We start from the raw sequence: 27,481 nt of genomic DNA, 5'->3' as shown, positions 1-27,481 counted from the left end.
AGTGCCCCATCATTGGTGTTGGTGACAGAACAAGTTTCCCATCTCTGGTATCAAGGAGAGGAATTGTACCCCATTGTTGGTGTCTGGGGGAGGAGTAGTGTCCCGTCCTTGGTGTCAGTTAAACAAATAGTGCCCCAAGACCCGGGTAAAGGCAAGCAAAAGGGTCGCATCCAACCCATGGGCCGCAGATTGGAAACCCAGGTCCAGATTAAGCTCCTGTAGAAGTGAAAACGTGTAAGAGGAGCTGGTGGGTTTCACTGTATCAGGTGATACCAATAAATATACCTTGGACTTGAAAATTGAGTGGCTCCATTTTTCTTCCTTTGCCTTAGTGTTAACAGATGTTAATGGATCACGGACTGCTTTTAAGCCAGCATTCCCTGGTTGGTTGAGCCAAGTGGAAAGTCTTGTAGTAGAGAATAATTGCAACATCATTTCCAAATTTCCAACCTAAAAAAATCCTTACAACTTCCACTACCCTGAAAGCTATCAGTTGAGTTGAGAGATGGTCACCTTTTATCCCTGGGCACCCTCAGCTTCAGGGACCTAACTTATAAGATATACAGTTATACAGTGACTGTGTGCAAATACAGTTCAAAAAGAAGAAGCCAAGGTTATATTTTATTATGTTTTGCTATCCTTGATGGAGTTCTCCTTTAATTTTTGGAAAGCGCTCACACCTTACACAGAAATATGTAAATTAAGGTATATAGGATATTATCATACATAGTGTAATTTACACGCCACTTCTTATTCTAGATATTGTATTTCCAATTTTGAATTGAAACAGTCTAGGTAAAAAATGTTATTACCCTTTTCTTTGTGAACCAATGAACCTTCTTTAGTTTCCTGGATGGAAAAGTACATTCCATGTCCCTTTTTGTTTAGTCTCAAATTGTTCTCCACTTTAAACATACTTTGAAAGTAAGATATGCTAATACAGTATAGGAATATGATACTGTAAGATATTGAGGGTATACATTAGAAATCGAGAAAAAAAAAAGCATTGTAATAAATCTGAGCTCCAGGCAAACTGTATTTCTGTCTATCCAGTACTCTGAGAATAAAACAGATCTGCCCCACCGTACAGCCTTGTCTCGCAGACTTGGTGAACTGGTTGTTCTCTGCAGCACTTACAGGTCTCCATCTTCACTCTTCCTCCCATTAAAACTAATAATGGGGCACATTCCTCCCACTGACACCAATGACCAAGGGACACTATTCCTCCCAGTAAAGCTAATGATGGGGCACCATTCCTTCCACTGATACCAATGATGGGGCATAATTTCTCCCACTAATAACAATGATGGGGCACCATTCCTCCCACTGGCACCAATGATTGGGCACTATTTCTCTCAATGACTCTAATTATGGGGCACTATTCCACCACTTATACCAATGATGGAGCACTATTTCTTCCAGTGAATCCAACTTTTTGGATTTTTTTGGATCCAACTTTTTGGATTTTTTTTCTTCTCACTAATACCAATGATCGGGCACTATTCCTCTGACTAGTGCCAAAGCTGGGGCACCATTCTTACCAATGAACCCAACTATGGAGCACTATTCCTCCCACTAATTCTAATGATGGAGCACTATTCCTTGCACTGGTACCAATGATGGGACACTATTCCCCCCACTGACACCAATGTTGGGACACTATTCCTCCCACTGACACCAATGTTGGGATACTACATTGACACCAATGTTGGGGCACTATTCCCCCCACTGACACCAGTGTTGGGACACTATTCCTCCCACTGACACCAATGTTGGGACACTATTCCTCCCACTGACACCAATGTTGGAGCACTATTCCTCCCACTGATACCAATAATGGGGCACTATTTCTCCTACTAAAACCAATGATGGGGCACTATTTCGCCTACTAATACCAATGATGGGGCACTATTTCTCTCACTGATCGCAGTGATGGGGCACTATTCCTCCCACTGACACAATGATGGGGCACTATTCCTCTTACTAAAACCAATGATGGGGCATTGCTTATTCCCATTGAAGCCAGGGTATTTTCTACTCCTACTGGCCACAGTCTTCCCCCCTAAAGCCTGAAGGACCGTAAACTGGCCCCTTTTTTAGAAACTTTTATGGCCATGAAGGGAAGTGAGGGGAGGGCTGAGAAGCTGGGCCAGCATAGAGAATAAATATATCACAGTACAATATAATGAATGTCAAACCTTAAAAATGTCCAAAAACAAGAGTCTCAAACATCTGTTTGATGGATAGCAAATGGTATAATCAGAAAAAGATCTGGGAGCACAGACGCATTTCCAGATAATGCATGTCCGTTTTCATCAGATCTCACCCGATCCGCCAGGCACGTGATGCGATGCGAACATAGGGCCATCCGTCTGCTTTTAGTGGATCGGACCGGGACGGATGTCTGCGGACATGTCACCGCTGACATCCGTCGCTCCATTGGCTAACATGGAGCGCCCGTTGACAGGCGGACCTGAACGGTCCATTCATGTGAAAGGGGCCTAACAGTTTCGCAGTGGAAGCTTGTGCAGGAGAGGCAATGTTCTGCAGGAGTCAGTGCAGAGGAGGAGGGGCAAGGGTCTGCAGCGGGAAAAGCGCTGAAGAAATAGACTGTGAATGATGGAGATTCATTATTGCAAGACAGAAGCTACAGATGAATGCTTTGCAAATATGAGTACAAATCAACAAATTCCATGAGCATCCCATATCTTCCCTTGTCCTACCCAAGTTGTATCCCGCAATAAACGTAACAAAACTACGCAAATGACTGCTTATTGTCTTAACTGATAGATGAGGGTCTGGCGGCAGGGTGATTTGGTGGATGTTAGTAACTAGTGGTAACCACACAGATACATTTGTTTAATAAAAAGGCTGCTATGGGGCCAATTTATTCCATTTTTGTGTAGTGTGGTCACTAAGGGAGAAAGGTGGGGGTTTTATTGGTATAGCAGTAACAAGACATATTTAATACCATAGTCATGATAAAAACAGCCCATTAGACGCCATGAATAGTCTCCTATCCAACCACTTGTTTCCTGGATCTTAATGTTAGTGGGGGAAAAAGTTCCCCAAGAGTCGGATAAAGACAAGCAAAGGGACACATCCGGCCCCCAGCCTACAGTTTGGAGACCACTGAATTAGCAGAATAAGGCCTCATGCATATAAATGCTTAGCAGCTTTCTGGTGCTGGGGAGCCACACAAATGCCACCAATAAAATTGATTGCGGTTTACATGAGCATAGCTATGTAGAGTCAATGACTTCTGTAATGACATTTACCCGCATATGGTACTTCTCTCCAAACATGCCACTTTTGCATTATGGGAGAAGAACTGTACATTTTTGGGAGATTTAGGCTTGATTCACACCTATGCATTTTTAGTGCTTTTTGCATTTTGCAGATTTGCGCTACAGAACATGTTCCATAGGAAACCATGTTAAATGGGCTGTAGCATAAATCTGCAAAATGCAAAAAGCATTAAAAATGCATAGGTATGAATCAGGCCTTAGGGAGGGTTACCACTGCAAATTCTGCATTCCAGATGCATTTCTGCATGCTTGTTTTTGATGCTTTTCTATGCTTTTTTATGCATTCCCCCCCCCCCCCCCTCTTTTTTTCATCATCTCAATTCAGGACATGTGATTTCCAGTGCATTTTTGCTGTGTTTTTCTGCATTCCAGATGTGTATCACACAGAAAAAAATGCAGCATCAGGGCTGGACTTTCCATTGGGCTTGACGGGGCTCAAGCCCATGGGCCCTGGCCAATAGGGAGCCCCGCCCGTTCTGAAATTCGCAGAGAGCGGCCGAAAGTGGTCGAAAGCTGACGAGAGCGGCCGAGAGTGGCCGAAAGCCGGCTCTGCATCTCGGCTGCGCCATTTTTAAACTGAACGGCTGCAATGACATTGGATCAAGGCTACACTGACAAGTCTGCAAATGACACTGGGGCAAGGCTGCAATGACAATGACAAGGCTGCAGATGGAAACTGAGAAGGCTGCATTGATGGGCATTTAAATGTAAGTTTTTTCCTTAAACTTCCCTCCTAAAAGTTTTTTTCCTTAAAATTCCCTCCTAAACTTGGGGTGCATGTTATACGCTGATAAATACGGTAATTATCATTTTATACACCCAGGACAAATACCAGTACAGTGTCCCCCACTTATACGCTTATATAATATCTACTTTTGTGAGTAGCCATTTGGCTGTTTTTTCTTGTCCAATTGAACAGAAGTTCTTTAATACTGCACTGAGTCTGGCGCACCTTGTCCTTTTCTATTTCTGTTTTATAGAGCTGTGCATATGTATAGAAGGGTAGGGCCCGAAAGTGACTCAAGCCCAGGGGCCCCGACCACCCTAAGTCCTGCCCTGTGTAGCATGTTCTACTTTTGTTGACTGCACTGGTGTGAATTAGGGCCATTGGAATACATGGAATACATAGAAAACATTCTGCATACGTTTTTGATGGAGATTAAAAATGCAATGAATTGCATATGGTGTCGGCAAGCCCTTAAAGTAATCTGGATTTGTGCCAACTAAATGAGTTTGTAGAGTTTAAATACCTGCATGACTAAGTAATGTAAAATTCCCTTACCATGCAGGTCCCTCATTTCTTTTATTTTTAAACCATATTGTTTTCCTTTGCAGTCCCCTTTGGCAGTTTTATTCACGGCACACCTTACAATGGAGTTGTATTACACTGTGTTTTACCCACCAGCAACTCATGACTTCTCAAAAAAAAAAAAAGCTCAAATTTAGCTAATTGTGACAGTTTTTTGCCCACGACCAACGAAAATTAGAGCGTTCTTAGATCCCCAACTTTGAATAGGTATTGTGTCATTAGAAAGTGCGAAGTACTATTTTATACTGTACTAATATGAAGAACAGATGTCCTCCAGTGGAGGTAAACCCCTTCAAGTGGCAGTTGGCTTAAAATGGTTGTAAACCTCAGACATTAACCGCTTCAGCCCCGGAAGATTTTACCCCCTTCCTGACCAGAGCATTTTTTGCGATTCGGCACTGCGTCGCTTTAGCTGACAATTTTGCCATCCTTTTTTTCCCCGCAAATAGAGCTTTCTTTTGGTGGTATTTGATCACCTCTGCGGTTTTTTTATTTTTTGTGCTATAAACAAAATAGAGCAACAATTTTGAAAAAAAAGCAAGATTTTTTACTTTTTGTTATTAATAATATCCCCAAAAAATATATAAAAAGAGAAATTTCTTTCTCAGTTTAGGCCGATACGTATTCTTCTACATATTTTTGGTAAAAAAAAAATCGCAATAAGCGTATATTGATTGGTTTGTGAAAAAGTTATAGCGTCTACAAAATAGGGAATATATTTATGGCGTTTTTATTATTATTATATTTTTTTTAATTAGTAATGGCGGCGATCTGCGATTTTTTTATTGTGACTGCAACATTATGGCGGGCACATCGGACACTTTTGACACTATATTTTGGGACCATTGTCATTTATACAGTGATCAGTGCTATAAAAATGCACTGATTACTGTGTAAATGACACTGGCAGGGAAGGGGTTAAACACTAGGGGACGATCAAGGGGTTAAATGTGTCCTACGGAGGTGTTCTAACTGGGGGGGGATGGGCTACCACTGACATGACAGCGATCACTGCTCCCGATGACAGAGAGTAGATGACAGGCACCCGATAGGTGGCAAATTTAAAGGGACTTACAGGTACACCCGGCTGCCTGCCTGTGCCATTCTGCCGACGTACATCCATGGGCGTCGGTCGGCAAGCGGTTAAATATGAACATGGCCCTCTATAGTATGTTCTTGTCTCAATTAGGAGCACTAAGTGTCATTTCTGTCTGCTGCTTCCTTCCTCTGCTATCAGCTTGAATCCCTTCTAATAAGTTTTTCTGACACCAAGAGAAAAAAGGTGACGGGGAGGGATTCAAGCTGTATGACAGCCTCAGCTCTGTTCCTGTGTGCTGTGTGAAGGGGCGCGTGTCCCTTCCCTCCAATCCATCTACTTTGAACAAATGTAGAGAAGAGAGGGCTGCAGATAAACAAGTACAAATTATATGAGGATTTGTTTCAGCTCTGTGTATCACCTGAGGATAGTCATTTCACTGGGTATATGTAAGGGTTTACAACCACTTTAAGAGTCACTAGGAGTTAAAGCTCACTCATAGATGTGGCAGATACCTAACCCATTTGTATAAACTGATACACTATTGAAAGAAGCATGCTGATTGCTTTGTATGCACAGCTACTTCTTAACTATACAGAGCACAGAACAAGAGAAGGAGCTGATGGTTTCATGTATTGAACCAGGGGAAGACTCAAGACTGGGAAACATAGTTCCAACGATTAAAAAAATGCTAGTTGCTTGTATTTGCCTTCCAACCCAGATTTCTTTGACCCAAAGACAGGGTACTACACAAAGTGTGCCATATTGACCCATTGGTTGGTGGAATGGTGTTTTTGGGACGCACCTTATCATATCCTTCAGCATCAGCTTCCATTGTGGCTCGCGTCATTCCACCAGTTGACGTCTCAAAACTGCAAAGTTAATGTTGGAAGACTTCACTTTTCTAGATGTAATTGCAGGTCCTAAGAGAGTGCCAGTGCCCCAGATTTATCCACTAAATGTAACCCCAGGACAGGCATGTACTGGCCATCGGGACTACAGGGAGATTCCCAATGGGCCGATGGCTCAGTGGGCCAATCAGGTGCGGTCCTGGACCCGCTCCTCCCTGACAGTGATCGCAATTTCACTCCTGTCAGGAGGAGCAGTTTCCGTCATATGCTGGAGAGAGCATTAGGCGTTATGCTCCCTCCAGCCTGCAGGAGGAGATAGACCAACGGCAGACTTTCCTTCCTCTCTCCCCTATCACTTGTTATCACATGACTGGAGAGCGGAACGAGAAGCTGCCTTCAAAACTGTGAGTACATGTGGGAGGGGGAGGACACTCTGATGTGAAGGGGGCTGCTGATTGGGACACTCTGATGTAAAGTGGACACTGTTGGGGACACTCTGATGTAAGGGGGACGCTGTTGGGGACACTCTGATGTAAGGGGGACGCTGTTGGGGACACTATAATGTAAGGGGGATGCTGTTGGGGACACTCTGATGTAAGGGGGACGCTGTTGGGGACACTCTGATGTAAGGGGGACGCTGTTGGGGACACTCTGATGTAAGGGGGACGCTGTTGGGGACACTCTGATGTAAGGGGGACGCTGTTGGGGACACTCTGATGTAAGGGGGACGCTGTTGGGGACACTCTGATGTAAGGGGGACACTGTTGGGGACACTCTGATGTAAGGGGGACGCTGTTGGGGACACTCTGATGTAAGGGGGATGCTGTTGGGGACACTATGATGTAAGGGGGATGCTGTTGGGGACACTCTGATGTAAGGGGGACGCTGTTGGGTACAATATGATGTAAGGGGGACACTGTTGGGGACACTATGATGTAAGGGGGACACTGTTGGGGACACTCTGATGTAAGGGGGACACTGTTGGGGACACTCAGATGTAAGGGGGACGCTGTTGGGGATACTCTGATGTAAGGGGAATGCTGTTGGGGACACTATGAGGTAAGGGGGATGCTGTTGAGGACACTCTGATGTAAGGGGGATGCTGTTGGGGACACTCTGATGTAAGGGGGACGCTGTTGGGGACACTCTGATGTAAGGGGGACGCTGTTGGGGACACTCTGATGTAAGGGGGACGCTGTTGGGGACACTCTGATGTAAGAGGGACGCTGTTGGGGACACTCTGATGTAAGGGGGATGCTGTTGGGGACACTATGATGTAAGGGGGACGCTGTTGGGGACACTCTGATGTAAGGGGGACGCTGTTGGGTACAGTATGATGTAAGGGGGACGCTGTTGGGGACACTATGATGTAAGGGGGACACTGTTGGGGACACTCTGATGTAAGGGGGACGCTGTTGGGGATACTCTGATGTAAGGGGAATGCTGTTGGGGACACTGTGAGGTAAGGGAGATGCTGTTGAGGACACTTTGATGTAAGGGGGACGCTGTTGGGGACACTCTGATGTAAGGGGGACGCTGTTAGGGACACTCAAAATTAAAGTGGGCCGGTCATGAGGAAGTCCAGGGCCAAATTTTTTTCCCAGTCCAGCCCTGCCTCAGGATGGGTCCCACAGTTTGAATAATGAAGTATCTCCACTAAAGGCGACCAGCCCAACATATCTTATTTGTACTGGCTCAGGGGGCAAATGACTCTCTGCTCTCCATCCCTGTTCTAAACTAAAAAGTGCCTTTTGATTGCTCTCAACATATCTAGACCTTGCACATATACCTGTAAGAGGGTCTTCATGGTTGGCTGAATTTGGAATCACAGTACAAGTCCCTACCCCAACTCCAGCCCTGTTAGAACATTGTCCCTCCTGCTGAGGCCGAACTCTCTGCCATTTTGTGCCCTGCTACTTGCCATAGGCCTCCACATGGCATTCTTGGCCATAGATCTTTGTATCCCCTAGAAAAGAATGTCCACACCTTTTTAGAAATGTCCACACCTGGTTTAGTGTTTAGTTTAAAAAGCTGCACTTTACTGTTGGTGATCAGGAAACAGCATTACAATCACATCACAAGGACATACATTCTGGAGTCACTTGACATTACATAGTCAATAACATTTGGTGGACAGTCCAAAAATGTCACAGGTGAAAGCACATGCAACACTTGCAGCCATCTTCCTTTCAGCCTCTAACCAGGGTCTTTAGTTTTCAAAGGACTGTGCTCTCTGAAGTCACCTGTTTGCTAGGTACATCTTTCACAGGAACCCTCCGGGAAAGCAGTCTCACACAGGGATCTCCTGCCAGGCCTAAAAGGCTTTTTGCAATGCATCCTAGTCCCCACCTCCATAAGGGACAGAAAGGCAACAGCCGGCTCCTTCTGCATACAGGTCCTCTCCACCTGCCCTCATGCCTTGTCCAGGGCCTACATGTGCTGATTACATCTTCATAGGTGTAGGGTGTTTGGCTCCCATGCCCCAAGAGAGTGTGTGACTGACATCACTGCAGGAGGACTTTACCTAAAAAGGGCCTAGCAACTGAAGGCATTACTGACAGCAACCAGACACTATTCTGGTTCAGAGCCACAAATATCCAGAAATATAAGGAAAAGGAAACCTAATTAAAAAAAAAAGTTGTAATAATTTGTACATTTTGTGGCTTAATACTGCCAACCCTGCTACACCAGGCATTAACCCACAAGTGCCATTGAAAAAAATACAGCCCTTTTGGTGGCTGGTATCCAACAAGCTTTCATCCTGATGCAGATTCACTCTTTTTCTAAAGAGAATCCATAACTTAGACACGGTAACAAAATGCATGTGTCCAGTTGGGTATAAGTTTGCAGCAGATCTACATGCTCCAAAGCAAAAAAAGATGGATTTAACTTGGCTACTATTACAAGTAACCATAATTCCAACAATGACCTAAGCCTTAGTGAATACACACCATGTAGCTGAGCAAGTCTATTGTAATCTCGATACTGCTCATTTACTCTAAGCCTGGGACCAGATGCTGCCTCTCCACTCACCCCTGTATCTCCCAGACCATAATTTCCAGCTAAAAGAAGATTGTGTTTCCTTGTGATTAAACCTCATGTGTGTACTGTATATAACCTTGGCAAATGATATAGGATTAGAGAAAATATTCCATACCTTTGTCAATTCAACCGTGACATGCTTATCATGAGTATTTTCCTTCCATCAGTCTGGTCTTCCCAGGACTGAAAAGTATGGAATGTTCTGCACACCATCTATCATCAATTATACCTGTCTGTACCAGTCACATATTATATATCCTACAGTAAACAGAATCTCATATATAAGGAAATGGCTTCCATTATCTGACCTGCTATAAAAAACGCCAGGTGAAAACTTCTTGGTTGCTATAAACAACTAATTTAACCGTTTTCTGTGCTCTATTTTTAAAGTTCAAATTCTGGAATTACAACTTTGGAAGACGAAGCTGGAAAATTAACACCAATGGCTAAAAAAACAGACACTGTCTGCCTGTAGTTTAGGTTCTGTGTTGTTCTGTAAACTAAGAATTGTGTATATAAGCCATCTGAAAGAAAGGGTAATATTGTACACCGCAGCCAATGAGATAGATTAATTTTGTCACCCTGGATCATACTTTTGTTGGTGACACCTGATAAGTGCCATCATCATCCTCTAGAGCAGTGGTCTCCAAACTGCAGCCCGTGGCCCTTTGTTTGCTTCTATCTGGCCCTTGGTGCACTATTTCATCCACTGATGCCAACAATGGGGGATAATTCCACCCCCCTTCCACTGACATCAGTGAAGGGGCACAATTCCTCCCAATAACACCAACAATGGAGCACAATTCTTTCCAATGACAGCAAAGATGTGGTACAATTCCTCCCACTGACACCAAAGATGGGGCATTGTTTTTCCCACTGACACTGAGACTTTTTCGACTCTTAATGTCCTCAGTATGGCCCCCTAAAATCTGAAGAACTGTAAACTGGCTCGTTGTTTAGAAAGTTTGGAGACCCCTGCTCTAGAGAAGTGGCCTAGGTTTTTTAAGGTGAGATCATACTGAATGGTGTTCTTACAGTGGAATTTTCCAGAATTACCTTTATTGCCCACCTACATTGGTCCAGCTTGGTACGATTTAATTATGCACAGCTTATATATAACAACTGAAGATGCTGAAAACCACTGTAGCAGTCTGTGTTACATACAATGACAGCCATGATCTTCCAGGTCTTCCATAGAGGAGCAAATAGCCCCCCCCCCTCCCACCACCACCACCACCATTCAGAGAATGCCTTGTTTTTTTTTTTGGGAGGTTGGGTTTTGGGGGGATTGAATACAAGGTTTTCTCTGATTGGACAAATGTAATTGTGATATCATCTGCCCCTCCTCTCCACCTCACCCAGTGAAAGAAATCCTATTATTCATTGAAGAAAAAATACAAGGTATTTTCTGAACAGTCTGTGGTCAGTGTGCAGAGCGGTAGCTTCTTCAGCAGGACTCGGAAGATCACAGCTATCTTTATAGCGTGGGCTGTTACAGTGGTTTTCAGGATCCTCAGCGATCCTCCAGATAAAAATAAATGGATAATTACTTTGTGCCAAGCTGGACCAATGTAAGTTGGCAATACAGAGATTCCCTGGGAGTTCTGCTTTAAAGCAATGCTTGAAAACCCTGTAGGCTGGAATTTATTGAGACACCACCTAGGAACCGAGACCTGCAGGACACAGATCTCCCAATTTTCTGAATTGAGAAAGAGGGACAAATTTTTGCACAAAGTATATAGTCAAAAGACACACCCCTCCCATGCCCCAGTTATGAGGACCAGTAAGAATTATTGCACAGAAAATAATTTACTCTTTTCATAGCCTGGTATTCGAATCAGTTAATTCATTGCACTCAGACGGATTCCTTTTCCTGTTTATTGCTTCTATGCACCACCATGTATTTTGCATTGCAATAATATACTGTACTTACTCTATTTACAACAAAAAAGCCTGGTGTCTATTTCTATATGCTAATACAATAGTGGTATGATACTAATACAGTACTTAATCTCATACAGGTGTCTGCAGCATCCCATCTAACCAGGTGTGTCAGAGGGGACGGAGCCATTCAGAGTCAAGGCAGAACAGAGAACCCGTCATACCAAGCGGCTCCTCTTGGGGTAGGCGCTACATAGTTTATAGTGCAAGCTTTTAAGAATACTTTCATTGTCAGACATGGGGTTGATTTACTAAAACTGGAGTGCAAAACCTGGTGCAGCTCTGTATAGAAACCAATCAGCTTCCAGTTTTTTTTTTTTTTTTTGTCAACGCTTAATTGAACAAGCTGAAGTTAGAAGCTGATTGGCTACCATGCAAAGTGCACCAGATTTTGCACTCTCCAGTTTTAGTAAATTAGTCCCATGGTGTTTGTTTGCATACTGAATATATACTATAAATAATGCAAGCTTTAACACATGTCTGATGGCGAGTACTATGAATTCTTGAGACTACAATGCAGGTGCAGTGCCTTTCAGTGGAATTCATTTAAAATGTAAATGCAACAAACAACCACAGTAGCCTACAATTCACCTAAAGGGCACCACAAATCACATCCCTCACAATGTGCCACATTAAACACTGGCTGTCCATTCAAAAGTAATGGACTGCCTTAATGCAACACAAATTTACCCACAAAATGGTAATGTGTGTGCATTGGCATGCTTTCAGTTAAAAACTAGCACTGTAAAATATATTAATTTAGTCAATAATGGTACAGCCTAATGTTCCACTTTCTTGTAGCTATCTATGGCGTACACGTTGATAATGCTTCATATAATGGTCATTCTATTTGATTCTATTGGAATACACATCCTGTTGGGCTTCATGATGATAAAACCCAGATTTGGGCACTAAGAGGAATGGCCCACTAACACTTTTAAAGCTGCATGTAAAAAATGCCCAATGAAGGAACATACAACATGTAGATAGGTCCACTCAGGTACAAAACACCTGCTGATCGTCTTTTTTACTTTTTTCATTATTATATCCTGAGCTTAGTCCCTGATCTCTTGTGAAAGTTTTGCTTAAAGAGACATTGTGGTCACCCTACCCATGCAAAAGGCTTCACCCAACCCCCACTTGCCACTCCTTTGTATTCTTCTTTTTCTTCTTCTTAGCATTTCTGGGTATGGAGGAACATGTGACATCTCACCTATGACAGTACTTGGGCGTAGCAGCCAACTGGTTTACACACAGCATTCATTTTAATGTTGTCTGCAAAGTAGCAAGGAGTGGTGTGGTAGCACATGTAAGGAGAGTATAGGGGGGTAAAAGAGGGGATCCTTTGCAGAGTCACTGATTGGACTAGGTGTCTCTTTAAATATCAGGTTTATATATATTCATAAAGACGATCAGGAGTGTTTTGGCCCCTGGTGCCCAACCTGTGGCCCAAGGGCCGCATGCAGCCCTTTGGCACTTTTTGTGCAGTCCTCGGGGCTCCCCCAGCCATGACTTTGCAGTCATGACTCCTGAAGCATGTCCCTAGTCTCCAAGGACTTCTATAGTGTGTTTACAGAATTTGACCATCTCTTGTAGCATGCCCATAGACTCTAACCGCACCCTGTATCATGTCTGCAGTTTTTGACCATCTCTTGTGTCATGCGCAAGGCCTTTAACCATACACTGTTGTGTGTCTGCTGTTTACGACACAAAATTTTCACTTAATATTATGTGTGGCACTTTGGTGATGTCAGGGGCCACACCCAAGGCCCCATATATCAAGGAAGTTGACCACTAGTTTTGGCCTTAATGCAGTGGAGGATGTTGGAGTGTCCCAAAGGACCAATAGAGGGGCTCAGGCAGAAGGGCTAAACTTGACTTTCCAGGGGAAACCCACATCCTTCATACTGTATACGTTCAAGGAATTTATCTATGGATCCTATTGAGTGTATTCTTTTTATCACTGACCACTTACCTCTCCTTAACAATTTTTTTAAAATCCTATACATAGCTTGAATGCTCAAGTTTTACTTTAAGCACGTATGGCACCATAACTAATACGGAAAGTCGAATTTATTAAAACCACAAGTCCATTTTCACCACTATTTTCCCTTTTACTGACATAGCAATATAACAAATATACTACACAAAAGCTTCTATCCAACCTCTAAATGATTACACTTTTGGTAGTTAAAAAGTAAATTTTTCTAGATGTCTATACATCAGAACAAAAAGGACAGCTGGGGAGGAATGAGGGATGGAGGGATCTGGTTCCAAAGAGGGGCAGTCTGGAGCTATACAACATGAATACCATAAAAAACGTTACGCATTGGAAGGTCCTTCTCCAAATGTACAACAGACTAAACAAGTGGCATAATTGATTGCTTTGTTTTGGTGGTTACTGGCAGTCCTTTGAGCTGTGGTTAAAGCTGTGCTTTGAAATGGGGTGTTAGACACTTACTCACTACTCATAGGAGGGTGGGTTTGATTACACAGACCTCCCAGCGTATTGCTTTTCTGTTGGTGTTTACAGATAAAATTTAGTCGTGGTGTAATGGTGCCACTAGGTTACAAGGTCTTTGAGATCAATAACTTCTAGTGTAGGTCCCCAGTCTTTCTGAAGAAAGGGAAACTTTACTGTCCTTCAGACTTAGGGAGGGAACTGTGACCAGTGGGAGTAGAACATGTACCTGCATCACTGGTCAGTGAGAATAAACAATGCCTCAGGCTTGGTGGTCAGTCGGAGCACAAATGCCCAGGCTTGGTGGAAAGTGGGAGTAAAAAATGCAGCAGAGTAGGTGGTCAGTAGGAGTAAAAAAAGTGGGAGAAGAAATAATGCCTCATTATTGGTGTCAGTGGGAGAAATAGTACCCCATTATTGGTGTCAGTGGGAGGAATCGTGCCTCATCATTGGTGTCAGTGGGAGAAATTGTGCCCCATTATTGGTGTCAGTGGAAGAAATAGTGCCCCATTCTTGGGCTCAATGGGAAGAATCGTGCCCTATCCTTGGTGTCAGTGGAAAAAAATAGTGCCCGATCATTTGTTATTAGTGGGAGGCACAGTGCCTCATCATTGTCCTTAGTGGGAGGAATAGTGTCCCATCCTTGGCATCAGTGAGAGGAATAGGGCCCCATCCTTGGTGTCACTGATAGGAATTGTGCCCATCAATGGTTTGAGTGGGAGGAATAGTGCCCCATCATTAGTATCAGTAGGAGGAATAGTATCCAATCGTTGGTGTCATTGAGAGGAATAGTGTTCCGTGAATGGTATCAGTGGGAGAAAAAGGGTCTGGTAGAGGCAAGCAAAGGGACGCACTTTGGGTACCACTGCTCTAGAGATTTGCCTGACTTTGAAAAAAGTACTTTTCATACGTATACATTTTTCTGGCAGGGTTCGTGCCTTGGAATGTTAATGTACATTTCAAGATATGTAGTAGTTATGATGAAAGTTTTTCCTTTTTCCTGGACGCTGTACATATGAAAGCTATGACAGCACCCAAATGCTCTTCTACTGCTCTTGACTGATATTTATTTTATCTTGGATTATTATTTTGTATAAAAATGAGTCATTGTTTCCATAGATTTCCTCACTTTTTTCAAGTTTCACCAATTTGCATTTACGGTACGTAGTATGTCACAGTAACTGATGCCAGGTGGGTTTGTTGGGTCCACTAGTTTCACTAGAATCTTTCACCTACAGCTTACTTTATATTAACGTAAAATAAATACTATTGCCGGTAGGGTAACAAAGTGATGAGTGTAATAATAAAACTACCTTCTATCATATGTTGATGTTCTTCTAGACATCTATTTATAAAACTGGAGTGAAACATTATATTTTGCCCATACCAGCCAGACAGTATCTTGTGCCATTTGTACAGTACAGGCTTGAGAATAAAAGGTAAATCACAGCCGACTGTTATGAACAAAAGGTCCACTCTTGTTTTAGTTTTTCATTTTGGTTGTGATGGTCTTGCAGAGCTCCATAGTCAAAATGCTGTAACCCATAGCAACACGACTCGCATCACCTTTCATTGTTGGCTCTATTAAACTAAAAGGTAAACTCGAACCAGTTGAGTTAGGCTATCGCACAATTTTGCCATTATAATAAGCCTGTAGACCAGCCTTTCTCAACCTTTTTACCATGGAGGAACCCTTAAAGTAACTTGCTAGTCTCAGGGAACCCCTACTAATAATTACTATATATATAACTCATGGTACATTAGCCCGTTGGTCACTGTGAACAATGCTCCTTTCGCTTGTAGTCTTCTGAAAGCATGCTCTCCTTACAGATAACTAAAAAGATCATTGGTGTCAACAGTTACTTGCACTATATTTCCAAATGTATTGGGACACCTGCCTTTACATGCACATGAACTTCAGTGGCATCCCAATTTTAGTCCATAGGGTTCAATATTGAGATAGCCCACCCTTTGCAGCTATAACAGCTTCAACTCTTCTGGGAAGGTTGTCCACAAAGGTTTAGGAGTGTGTCTATAGGAATGTTTGACCATTCTTCCAGAAGCGCATTTGTGAGGTCAGGCACTGATGTGGACGAGAAGGCCTGGCTCGCAGTCTCCACTCTAATTCATCCTAAAAGTGTTCTATTGGGTTGAGGTCACGACTCTGTACATGCCAGTCAAGTTCCTCCACCCCAAACTTGCTCATCCATGTCTTTATGGACCTTACTTTGTGCACTGGTCCAAATCATTTGGTGGAGGGGGGATTATGGTGTGGGGTCGTTTTTCAGGGGTTGGGCTTGGCCCCTTATTTCCAGTGAAGGGAACTCCTAAGGCGTCAGCATACCAAGACATTTTGTACAATTTCATGCTCCCAACTTTGTGGGAAGAGTTTAGGGATTACCCCTTCCTGTTCCAAAATGACTGCGCACCAGTGCACAAACAAGGTCCATAAAGACATGGATGAGCAAGTTTGGTGTGGAGGAACATGACTGGCCTGCACACAGTCCTGACCTCAACCTGATAGAACACCATTGGGATGAATTAGAGTAAAGACCTTCTCGCCCAACATCAGTGCCTGACCTCACAAATGCGCTTCTGGAAGAATGGTTAAACAATCCCATAGACACACTCCTAAACCTTGTAGACAGCCTTCCTAAAAGAGTTGAAGCTGTTATAGCTGCAAAGGGTGGGCCAACTCAATATTAAACCCTACGGACTAAGACTGGGATGCCATTAAGTTCATGTGCGTGTAAAGGCAGGCGTCCCAATACTTTTGATAATATTGTGTATCTAAGAAGCTGAAATTGTTCAAGGTACCCCTAGCAACCTCTGGAGGAGCCCTAGGGTTCCACAAAGAGACTTTGTTGTAGACACTTTAACATTGTGCACCTTTAAATTCATCCCCTCTTTCCAACCCTACCATTACACAACATGTCTATAGTAAAATAATTATTCAGTGAACAAATACATATTTAACAGAAATTAATGGCATAAGAAAATAAGACTATATTGAAACCAACACTCTTAACAATAGCCCAAGGAACCTACCCAGTTTTCATCATGGAGGTTCATGACCATATAAAATGACTTACAAGGACCATGACTGGATTTAAATAATTAGCATTAGTTTTTAATTTGTTTGATTAAAGACAGAGAGACATAAAGAGAAGCTTGTTTAAGGGAGAACAAAGGAAACAGATATACGATAATCCTAGAAACCAAAAAAAAATTGATTGTATTATCAGAAGAGTCTAAAAATGATCTTTCATTGTTCTATTGGCTGCCCATTTTTAGAATCGTTTCCTATAGAAGGAAAGTAGCATTGCTCAACTCATTCTGAGTATAGTTTAAAAAAAGAAAACCTGAATGTTTACTCGTAGGAATCTGAGTTTGTTTTATTTGAAATATGATGCTAGAGTTGCAATGGTAACGACTCTGCATAGGTACCCATTTTCATAAATGAGCATTCATATAGCAGGGCAGAAAATGACCATGCAAAAAGCCAGCATCAGCTCTTTGCCAAGCATGTCTAGGTTGATAAGCTTTGACACCCAATGGTACAGAACTGCTGACAATACCAAAAATTGCAATCCCCTAACAACTGCCATCCAGGGATGTGGGTTTTGTGCTGCCTCTACCCTTCTAACAAAAGCTGAGTGTATGTCAAGTCAGGGCTGCAATCCTGTGGCTTCTCTGCAGGCGGTAACTGGAAACCCTACTTGCTGGTCCTGAGCTCTCACTGCAGTCTCATTCATGCTTTCATCATGTTCCTGAAACTATCTCTGCAAGTCCATTCAACCGAACTGTCAGCCTGCCACCACCAGAAATAACCCCATCATCCATGATGCATGCAAATAGTAGACAACTGTAATCTACACACTTTTAATTCTTTATCAAATCTATTAACTAAGCTGCCATCATCATTAATATATCATCATCCTTTAAATGCAAAAACGATAGCAAGTTAAAATTTCAAAATTAAAATTTTCAATTGGCTCTTGACGGGCAGATCTTTACTTTAGGTGATTGCAACACAAAAGAAGGGAGCAAATTAATAACACTTGATTGTATTGTTGTGTACCAAGCCAACGTTCCGAAATGAGAATGAAGATATGGTTATTGTACTTCAATAAACGAAAAGCAATAAACTACTTATAGGATGAACTCATGCAAGCATAGAAGCTGTAGATGATCCCTCCAACTCAATTCCCTTTGTGAGTGCTTTGCTTTTTTAATATTTTACATGTGAATTCAGAAAGAAAATTCTTTTTTTTATTGATACTCTACTGCTTTCCTGTATTTGTAGTTACTTCATCACCCATACAAATCATATAACAGACTTGAGCACAGGTTATGAATTTATGACCCCCGGTCAAGAGACTCTCCAAAATCAAAATCAATATGTCAATTAATTTTAGAACTGAATTTGGAAAGACAATTCTTTGTCAACTGATACTCTACTGATTATTTCTGCCTTTCTTAATTATTTCTTAATTACTTAATTTTTAGAACAGACTTGAGCACAGGTCATTAATTATGACCCGTGTTCAAGACTGTCCAAAATCAATAAGTCAATGAATTTTACACCTGAATTTGGAAAGAAGTTTCTTTCTCAACTGATATTCTACTGATTAATGTTGCTTTGTTGCTTTTCTTTATTCGTTACTTCTTCATCCATATATTATACTACTTAATTATTATAACAGACTTGAGCACAGATCAATAATTGTGACCTGTGTTCAAGACTGTCCAAAATCAAATTTCAATAAGTCAATGGATTTTATACCTAAATTTGGAAAGAAAATTCTTTCTCAGCTGATACTGATTATTGCTGCTTTTCTTTTCTTTTATTCACTGTTACTATTGTTATTATTTCATCAATACACTAAGTTATTAGAACAGACTTAAGCACAGGTCTTGAGCACAGAAGTAATAACTTGTGATCCAGATTGTCCAAAATCAAATTCAATACGTCAAATCACAAGATGTATCAACTGATCGGAACCAATCAGAATTCATCTTTCACTGATCTGACTTTGGGTCATTTGAAATCTGGTCCATTCAGGTTACGGCACTTGAGCTTTGTTCTTCATACTGGTAAACTAAGTTTGATAGTCAAGTAAAAAATTCAGAAAACACTTACAAGTATAAGAGTCAACTCTTAACAAGTATAAGAGTTAACTTGCACCTGAGAATGAGCATCAGTTGACAAGGTCTTCACTTTGATTAAAAAAAAAAAAAAAAAAAAACAGACAAAAAGTTCCCAATAGCCACATTTCTTATCTTTTTTACACTAAAAAACACTAAAAAAAGGTTCTTCCTACCTATGACCATTTTTTAGCATCTGCTGAGAACTGTTCTCTCCCAATTTGCAAAACTATAGGCTATGACATGGTACTCAAGTAACACAAGCTTTTGTTTGCTATTGCTGGACTAAAATCTAAAAAATAAATATAAAGAAAAAAAAGTTTACCTTTTTTATTCTTCCTTGTGGGTTCAAATAATGATTTCCTCCCAGACGATCACTTTGAATGTATATGTCTTTTTATTTTTGTTTTAATGGTTCCAAAAGTTACTGTCCCCTTCTGCAGAAAAAGTTTATTGTTTCACAATCCTCTTCCCTCTTGACTTGCAATTCTTGTGTTTGAGGAGGAGGAGGCTGCATCCACCCTACTGCCCCCCTTAGTCTGAGTGACTGGACTCAGCAGTGTCTGCTCCAGGGTTTTGTGTGTGAGGTTTAAAGATGTAATTTCCTTGCAGACAGGCAAAGCACTCGAAGCTCAGCTCTTACCTCCTCCTCCTCCCTTCTCAAAATATAATGCATGTTAATGACTTTGGATATCGTTGACATGTGGCTTCTATCACCACACCTGCCAAATAAAGATAAAAAAAAAAAAAAAAACCATCAGCATCTGTCTGTTTTTCCAAACGTTTTATTTTATTTTTTTTCTGCAAAATATCCTCAGGTTATATCCAAAAAAAAAAGTTTCCGTATATGATGCGCTTTGATTATAGCAAGTGGCAGTCTGTTTTCGTGTCCACAGAAGAGGGTCTGTTTGTGGCTTTTAGAGTCTGTTTGTCGGCACAGTGATGGTATGGAGTGCACATTTTGGGATGTACATCCTGGCTTCAATCTCCTAGAGCACGTTTTATTTTTTTTTTTACCAATGACATGGTTTTGTTTAGCAAAGACAATCCCCTTTTGGAGTCATATCATATCAGATATTTCATCCAGAAGTCTTACTTACCTTGGATTGCATTTAGCTAACTTTACAGATATCAGAAAAAATACAAGACTGTTGTATTGCAGACTTACCGGCTGCCGTGGCCACACTTAACTAATACCTTACCAACCTTATATGAATAAAACACGACTCTGTGAATGGGTTTAAATGGCCATAGCAGCCTTTTATTAACAAAGAAACCATAAACAATGCATCTTGTTAATCAACACTGACCGACTCTACTATAGCTGGTATTTTGGAGGCGAGCATGGTCTACCGAATCTACTTTATCAAGCACCAGCTCCATACCACAGCCCCCAGCCGCAAATACACCGACTCAGGGACAATAATTTAACACATTACCACCTGATACAGCTCCAATACCGTTCTCGCCTTACTGACGTCACTTATTCGGGAAGGTACTCATACCAAAGATAAGCCCCTCCCATCATTCTCCACAAAGATTTTTGACCATGCCCACCTTCAAAACCCTGAGACCCCTGCCCACTGCTATGACACCATATGAACCCCCCTTACAAAATAACATCGCAAATACAATTCGCCACCCATTATCAATTTTAATTAGGGAAGGTAACCAGAAAAGCAAAGGTAAAAACGCAAACTTAAACCTTAAAGGAGGGAGGGAGGGAAAAGGTCACTTGCTCTGCCTGGCTCCAACTGACCCTGGTAACTCCCCCTCACTACCTAGACCACCATTGGCCCCACCCTGACCCATACTGCTCCACCCTACCACACCTTGCTCTCATCCAATAGCTAAAGCCTGCTGCTATTTGAAACTTTAACCACAGCCCTGCGCTGCAAACCCAGTCATGTAGGCTTTACACCTAATGCTGTGCATATCATTCCAAGCCTGTACTTGACTGTTGTATTGCAGACTTACCGGCTGCCATGGCCACACTTAACTAATACCTTACCAACCTTATATGAATGAAACACTACTCTTTGAATGGGTTTAAATGGCCATAGCAGCCTTTTATTAACAAAGAAACCATAAACCATGCATCTTATTAATCAACACTGAGTGACTCTACTATAGCAGGTATTTTGGAGGCAAGAATGGTCTACCAAATCTGCTGTATCAAGCACCAGTTCCATACCACAGCCCCCAGCCGCAAATACACCGACTCAGGGACAATTACTTAACACATTACCATTTGATACAGCCCTAATACTGTTCTCGCCTTACTGACGTCACTTATTCAGGAAGGTACCCATACCAAAGATGAGCTCCTCCCATCATTCTCCACAAAAATTTTTGACCATGCCCACCTTCAAAACCCTGAGACCCCTGCCATAGATGCCCAAGTGTGAAACCTCACACTTGGGTGTCCCACCACAAACGAAAAGCCCTCTGAATGCCGTCCTGCAGGCCCAAGAACCACATGTCAATGCCGACAGCGTTCAGGTGCACTCCGTCCCCCCGCAAATAGAGTTGTCACCCTCCAACTCAGCATGACGTACAGCAAGGCCTCTGTTTATAACAAAGAACCGTGCCGCCTCCTTGTTTAGTTTAATTCTGGCCTTATTAAGTTTGTCCTCAGAGTGAGCCAGACGCCAAGAGGCTCTACCCACAATGTCGGACCATACTAAAACAGCATCCAGGAAAAAGGATCTTAGTCTCAAGAAATCAAATTTTATGTGAATCAACTCTTGAGTAGCCCGGATCCCAAGATCATTGCCTCCAGCGTGCACTAACAAGATGTCCAGGGATCTATCCAACCCGGCATACCGATGCACTTCAGGCAATACCCAGGACCACAGCATGCCCAGAACTCCGATCCACCTAACACTGGCCTCGATCCGTGGTAAGCCCAATTGCCTCCCTTCCAGGCTAACTGAAGCCCTTTTTGCACCCCAAAAAACATGAGTGGCCGAGAATCCACACCAAACAGTCTGTCTGAAAAACAGAAAATACAAGAATAAGGAATAACAGTGCCATGAAAAGCATAAACAGACAAAGACAAACAAAGAACTGCTCATGACCACTACATACAATACATACAATACAATGACAACATACAAGTTACAGGAGATGAGGACGAACAAATAAACTAAAACGTCGTGATTCCCAGTGACCAATCCGCTGCAGGAACTGGTCACCCAAAACCCATCTGGTTGCCATGGGGTTTGGGTGACCAGATCCTGCATCGGATTGTGAAGCATAAGCTGATGGATTAAAAACCAACAGACAGGAAGCATTTTCTAAAAACCAAAATAAACTGGAAACGGGACAACACCGACCCGTCAGCGTGCATCAAAAAAGGCCCGGGACCAGCTGCCGTGACTCTTAATCAAGTGAGCACAGCTGTGACCGGGCAGGAAGAAGAATTGGGGACCCTCCCGAGCACTACACTAGCCCGACGGCCCAGCTGATCAGTCTTTTATTTCTGAATGAACAAAGACACCCTGTCCCCCTGAACCGTGACATCTGAAATACCCAAACCACCCCCAACACGGGTAGAAGGACTAACTAGTTCCCCCACCCGAAGAGCCGCAAAAAAAGTCAAAACGAAAGCAGTCCTAAAGAGAACCGCTTCAGAATTTCAGCAAACATTAGGCAACTGTTCCAAACACAAACCAAGCATCTCAAAAGAAACGGGACGGCTGGAATCAGGCACCTGCCTACCCTTCCTGTAACCTCGCAAAGCTTTTTTCACCAAAAAAGAATTTGTGACATCTGCCACCCCCGAGAGCCGGAAAAGAAATGCCAAACCAGACCGCTTTCGATTCAGTGAGGAGATCGATACTCCTTCCTCAAAGTTCTTACCAATGTAATACAGTAGTACATGCAAACTATCTTCTTCCTGAAAGCAACCACCCACCGAACTCACCAATCTGTGCCATTCACCCCAGACTCTTTCATAAACTGTCCAAGTAGCAGAACAGACCGACTGCCGAATCAAGCCAGCTACGGTGGAAAGGCGACGTCCCACAAGTGATCAGGTCATGGAATTCCAAGCTGCTCCGCCTCCGGTGCCAACTGGTGGAATTTTTTCCACTACAGACGAGAAAGGGCATCAGCCACTGTGTTATTTACCCCAGGCAAATGGACGGCATATACAAAAGCATTTAAACTCAGACAACGTAAAACCAAAACACACAACTGGCGGAGAAGAAGCATTAACAGTGTTAATGGCCTGTACAACCCTCAAATTATCACAGTGGAACCGCACACATTTGTTCCGGAATTCCTGGCCCCAAATTTCAACTGCCAACACTATCGGGAATAATTCCAACAGTACCAGGTTGCGGATGAAATCTGAATTATTCCAGGACTCCGGCCACCTCCCCACGCTCCATCGCCCCCCAAAATAGGCTGCGTACCCAGCCCAGCCCACCGCATCCGTGTAGAGGTCCAAGTCAAAGTTGGACACCACTTCTTCCATCCACAAGGACCGCCCATTGTACTGGTCAAGGAACGTTTCCCAGATGCGAAGATCTTCCCGATGAGCCTTGAGTAATCGCACATAATGATGCAGGGATTTTGCCCCCGCAGTGGCAGCCGCCAGCCGCCGGCAAAAAACCCGCCCCATAGGCATGATGTGGCAGGCAAAGTTGAGTTTGCCCAGCACCGAAGATCCTCCAGCTTTTCGACAGGTAGCCTGCATTCCATCCTAATCTTATCAATGATGATACCCAGAAACTTCAGTTCCTCAACCGGACCTTCTGCTTTTTTCAGGCGCCAAGGGCACCCCAAAAACCTCAAACACATGCTGTAACATGGCCAACAAGATCTGGCAAGTCTGCATCCCCGGAGGACCGATCACCAAAAAGTCATTCAAATAATGGATAACCGACTGTAAACCTGACAAATCTCGCACCAGCAATTCCAGAAAGGAACTGAAAGTTTTGAAGAAGGAACAGGAAATAGTGCAACCCATGGGCAAACATTGGTCCACAAAATACTGCCCTTCCCAAATGCAGCCCAACAGCCAAAAACTCTGTGGGTGGACAGGCAGCAATTGGAAAGCTGACTTTTAGCCAACAACGCACCTTGCCCGAACTTACGCACCCATTTTATAGCATAGTCGAAAGACGCATAAGACACCGCGCACAACTGGGGGTCAATAGCGTCATTGACTGACCTGCCCCGGGGGTGCGACAGATGGTGAATAAGAAAGAAAATGGGCCCGCCATCCTACCCATGGACACCTCCTTGGCCAGTTTTAACTAAACCACCTTCGAGTGCAAGTTTGCTGAGCGTAAAGTTGTCCCCCATCGGAGGAACAGTGAACAATGTACAAGGAATAGTAAAACACTCTGTGAACCCCTGAAACAAAAACTGCCCAGCGGCCCTATCCAGATACCTTCTGAGAAAGGGCACCATTTTTTCCACCCTCACCGGAGTTCTCCCTCTTTCCAACGTTGGTCGACTTCCCTTTACCCTGCTTAAAGCACTTGGACAACGCATGTGAACCTCCGCATCTGGAGCATTCATGACGATACCGGCAAGATCCCCCGAATCTGCAAGTTCCATCATTGAACCGCCAGCAGTACCCCTTTCGGTTTGCGGCCGATGGTGTTGAGGCATTAGCAACCCGACCCCCCCTGAAAGGGTTGTGGAACGGTCATCGCCTGGGTCATCAGCTTCATCAACAAGCAAATATCCTTGTGGTCCCACCTCAGGGAGGGCCTAACTTCCTTCTGCTGTGGATACCGTTCGTCGTAGTGTAACCAGGCTACCCCCCGTATACTCTCTGGGCCTCACTAATAGAGTCCAGATAGCAGAACAGAGCAGAACAGCACTCCGGCGCCTTCTCTCCGAGCACGCTGGCCAAAATAGTGAACGCCTGGAACCAATTCCCAAATGTCCTGGGAATCAAGCGCTATCGCCACTTTCCTTCCTTCTCCTTTTTACTTTCACCGGCTTAACCTTGCCTAAATGAAACTTTTCCAGTGGCAGAAGTGCAAATATCTCGACGTGCATTACATACACAGGAGAAGGGACAACAGGCAAAGGCACAGAAACACTGACAGACTTACCAGCCTGTCCCGGTGCTTGATGCTACACAGCCGTGTCTCCTGCTTCCAGCCGAGCCCTCGGGTCATGCACAGCGTCCTCCTCCCCCGGGATCCCCTGTTCAGAATCCGATGCTGTGATTTCCCCTTCCAAGTGGTCCTCTTCCTCACACACCGTGGCACCCAGGGAAAGGTTAACTGAGCCAGCCCGACCCGGGCGCCCGCTGATAACGTCAGAGGCCATGCCATGGCCCGCACGTCATGTCGCCTCCTTCCTCCCACACTGGAAACTCTGCCTAGGATAGCTGGTGGCAGATGCTGCTCTCAGCTCCGGCATAGGGGGGCGGTGACACGGAGACCTGGCGCCTGGAACCTCATCTTCTGTCAAATGGGGTCCCAGCCACGCCAGGGGACAGGCCAGCATCTGTGGACACTTCTCTCCCACTACGGGCCGCACTGGCAGGAGGGGGAGGCCCCCGGGAGCCGGCCGCCTGGTCCTGTGCATCATCAGGATTGGAGCTGTGGAAATTAGGTGACTGGTAACTCCCTCCAGGGTTGAGAGGCATGAGAGGGAGGCTGCCTCTTGGCCTTTGGAGCTGAAGGGTCCCAATTTTTGGGGCTCCTAGTGCGGGGGCAACCTCAGGGGTCATTTCGGGGCTCAGGAGGATGAGACCTACTAGCCCATGTTGGCCGGGGGGCAGGTGAAGCAAGAACCTGCCCCAACCCCTGCAGCATACCTGCCATCTGCGACCTGAGCCACTGAGACCCGTTAGCCATTGCAGCTGCCCACAGTTGAGAAACAGTCCCTCAATGTCCGTCATGGTAAGTCCCTGTCTAACACCTACTTGGAACCGAAAAGGTAATTTGCTCTGCCTGGCTCCAACTGACTCTGGTAACTCCCCCTCACTGCCTAGACCACCGTTGGCCCCACCCTGACCCATAATGCTCCACCCTACCACGCCTTGCTCTCATCCAATAGCTAAAGCCTACTGCCATTTGAAACATTGCATTTAATCTGCCTAACTACAGCCTGCGCTGCAAAACCAGTCATGTAGGCCTTACACTTAATGCTGTGCATATCATTTCAGGCCTGCACTTTATTTTGTGGTAGGAAGGTTTACCATGGGAATGTATCCTCAAAGTGGAAGTTTACCCTAGATTTACTCTGACCATATAACACATGTACATTGATAAATGCATAGAACTTTTTTGACATCTGTCAACTCTCTGGCTGTTCAGCAATCAGCACTGGAAACTGCTGGACATTTAATAGCGACACCATGCAACTTTTGACAAAGCTTAATTGAACAAGCTGAAGTTAGAAGCTGATTGGCTACTATCAAGGCTGGACTGGGACAAAAATTTGGCCCTGGACTTCATCCAAATGGGCCCACTTTAATATTGCAGGCACGCACAAAAACAGTATATAAACTATACGCAATTGCACAAAAAAACATAAGTAAAAATATTCCACTATTGGGCATAGGACAGGGCATAGCCACACCAGTGCCCATTAATGCAGCCTCACCAGTGCCCATTAATGCAGCCTGATCAGTGCTTATCAGTGCAGCCACACCAGTGCCCATTAATGCAGCCACACCAGTGCCCATTAATGCAGCCACACCAGTGCCCATGAGCACAGCCACACCAGTGCCCATGAGCACAGCCACACCAGTGCCCATTTTGGAGGAAACTGGGGGGGGGGGGGGGGCGAGGTGATTGGGCGGGGACTCCCAAATCCTCTACACCAATCAGCTAATCTCCTGACTCCCGCTGTGTAGCGGTTTAGGAATAAAACTTCTCCGGGTCTTTCCTGTGTTCATTGGGGGCCTGGGGACAGAAAGCGGACTATTTCATCACTTTTGGCTTTAGGCAGATTAATCCGCAGCAGCGCTCCCGGCTGGCTCCAGTGTACAGATATAGCACATGCCGGCTTTCAATTGTGTAGTGCACTGCTGCAGATTAATCCGCCCAAAACTGAAAGTGGGGAGCCTGGAGAAGTTTTTTCTAAACAGTTGCATAGCGGGAGATTAGCCTATTGGTGGACAGGATTTGGGAGTCCCCACCCGCTCTACCTCCACTGTCACTGAAACCACCCCACTGAGCCATCGGCCTACCAGGAAACTCCCAGTAGTCCCGATGGCCAGTACATGCCTGACTACCATGCACAGCTGCACTAGATGTTGCACTCTATTAGTTTTAGTAAATCAACTGAGTCTCTCAGAACCACCATGCTATCTAAGTCTTGTAATTGCAAAGCCACACGGAATTGCAAAGCTTCTTCTGTGCAATCGTGCTGTCAAATGCAGATAGCATGAGGGGGCTGAGT

The 27,481-nt window shown here is 44.0% G+C and overlaps 1 protein-coding gene across 1 annotated transcript in view; it reads right to left on the bottom strand.

Annotated features, from left to right (window-relative positions):
• The window catches only part of BGN (biglycan), a 120,250-nt gene extending 100,476 nt beyond the window's left edge, over positions 1-19,774 (bottom strand). The window contains exon 1 of the mRNA XM_073600152.1: positions 19,422-19,774. The gene's annotated coding sequence lies outside the window, so the exon portion shown is untranslated. The remainder of the gene's footprint in view (positions 1-19,421) is intronic.
• Between the last annotated feature and the right edge of the window lie 7,707 nt (positions 19,775-27,481).

Source organism: Aquarana catesbeiana, linkage group LG09, assembly GCF_042186555.1.
Source record: "Aquarana catesbeiana isolate 2022-GZ linkage group LG09, ASM4218655v1, whole genome shotgun sequence".
In the NCBI taxonomy this organism is placed as follows: Eukaryota; Metazoa; Chordata; class Amphibia; order Anura; family Ranidae; genus Aquarana; species Aquarana catesbeiana.
The sequence above is the reverse complement of the archived record's forward strand: the minus strand, read 5'-3'. Positions and strand labels throughout refer to the sequence as shown.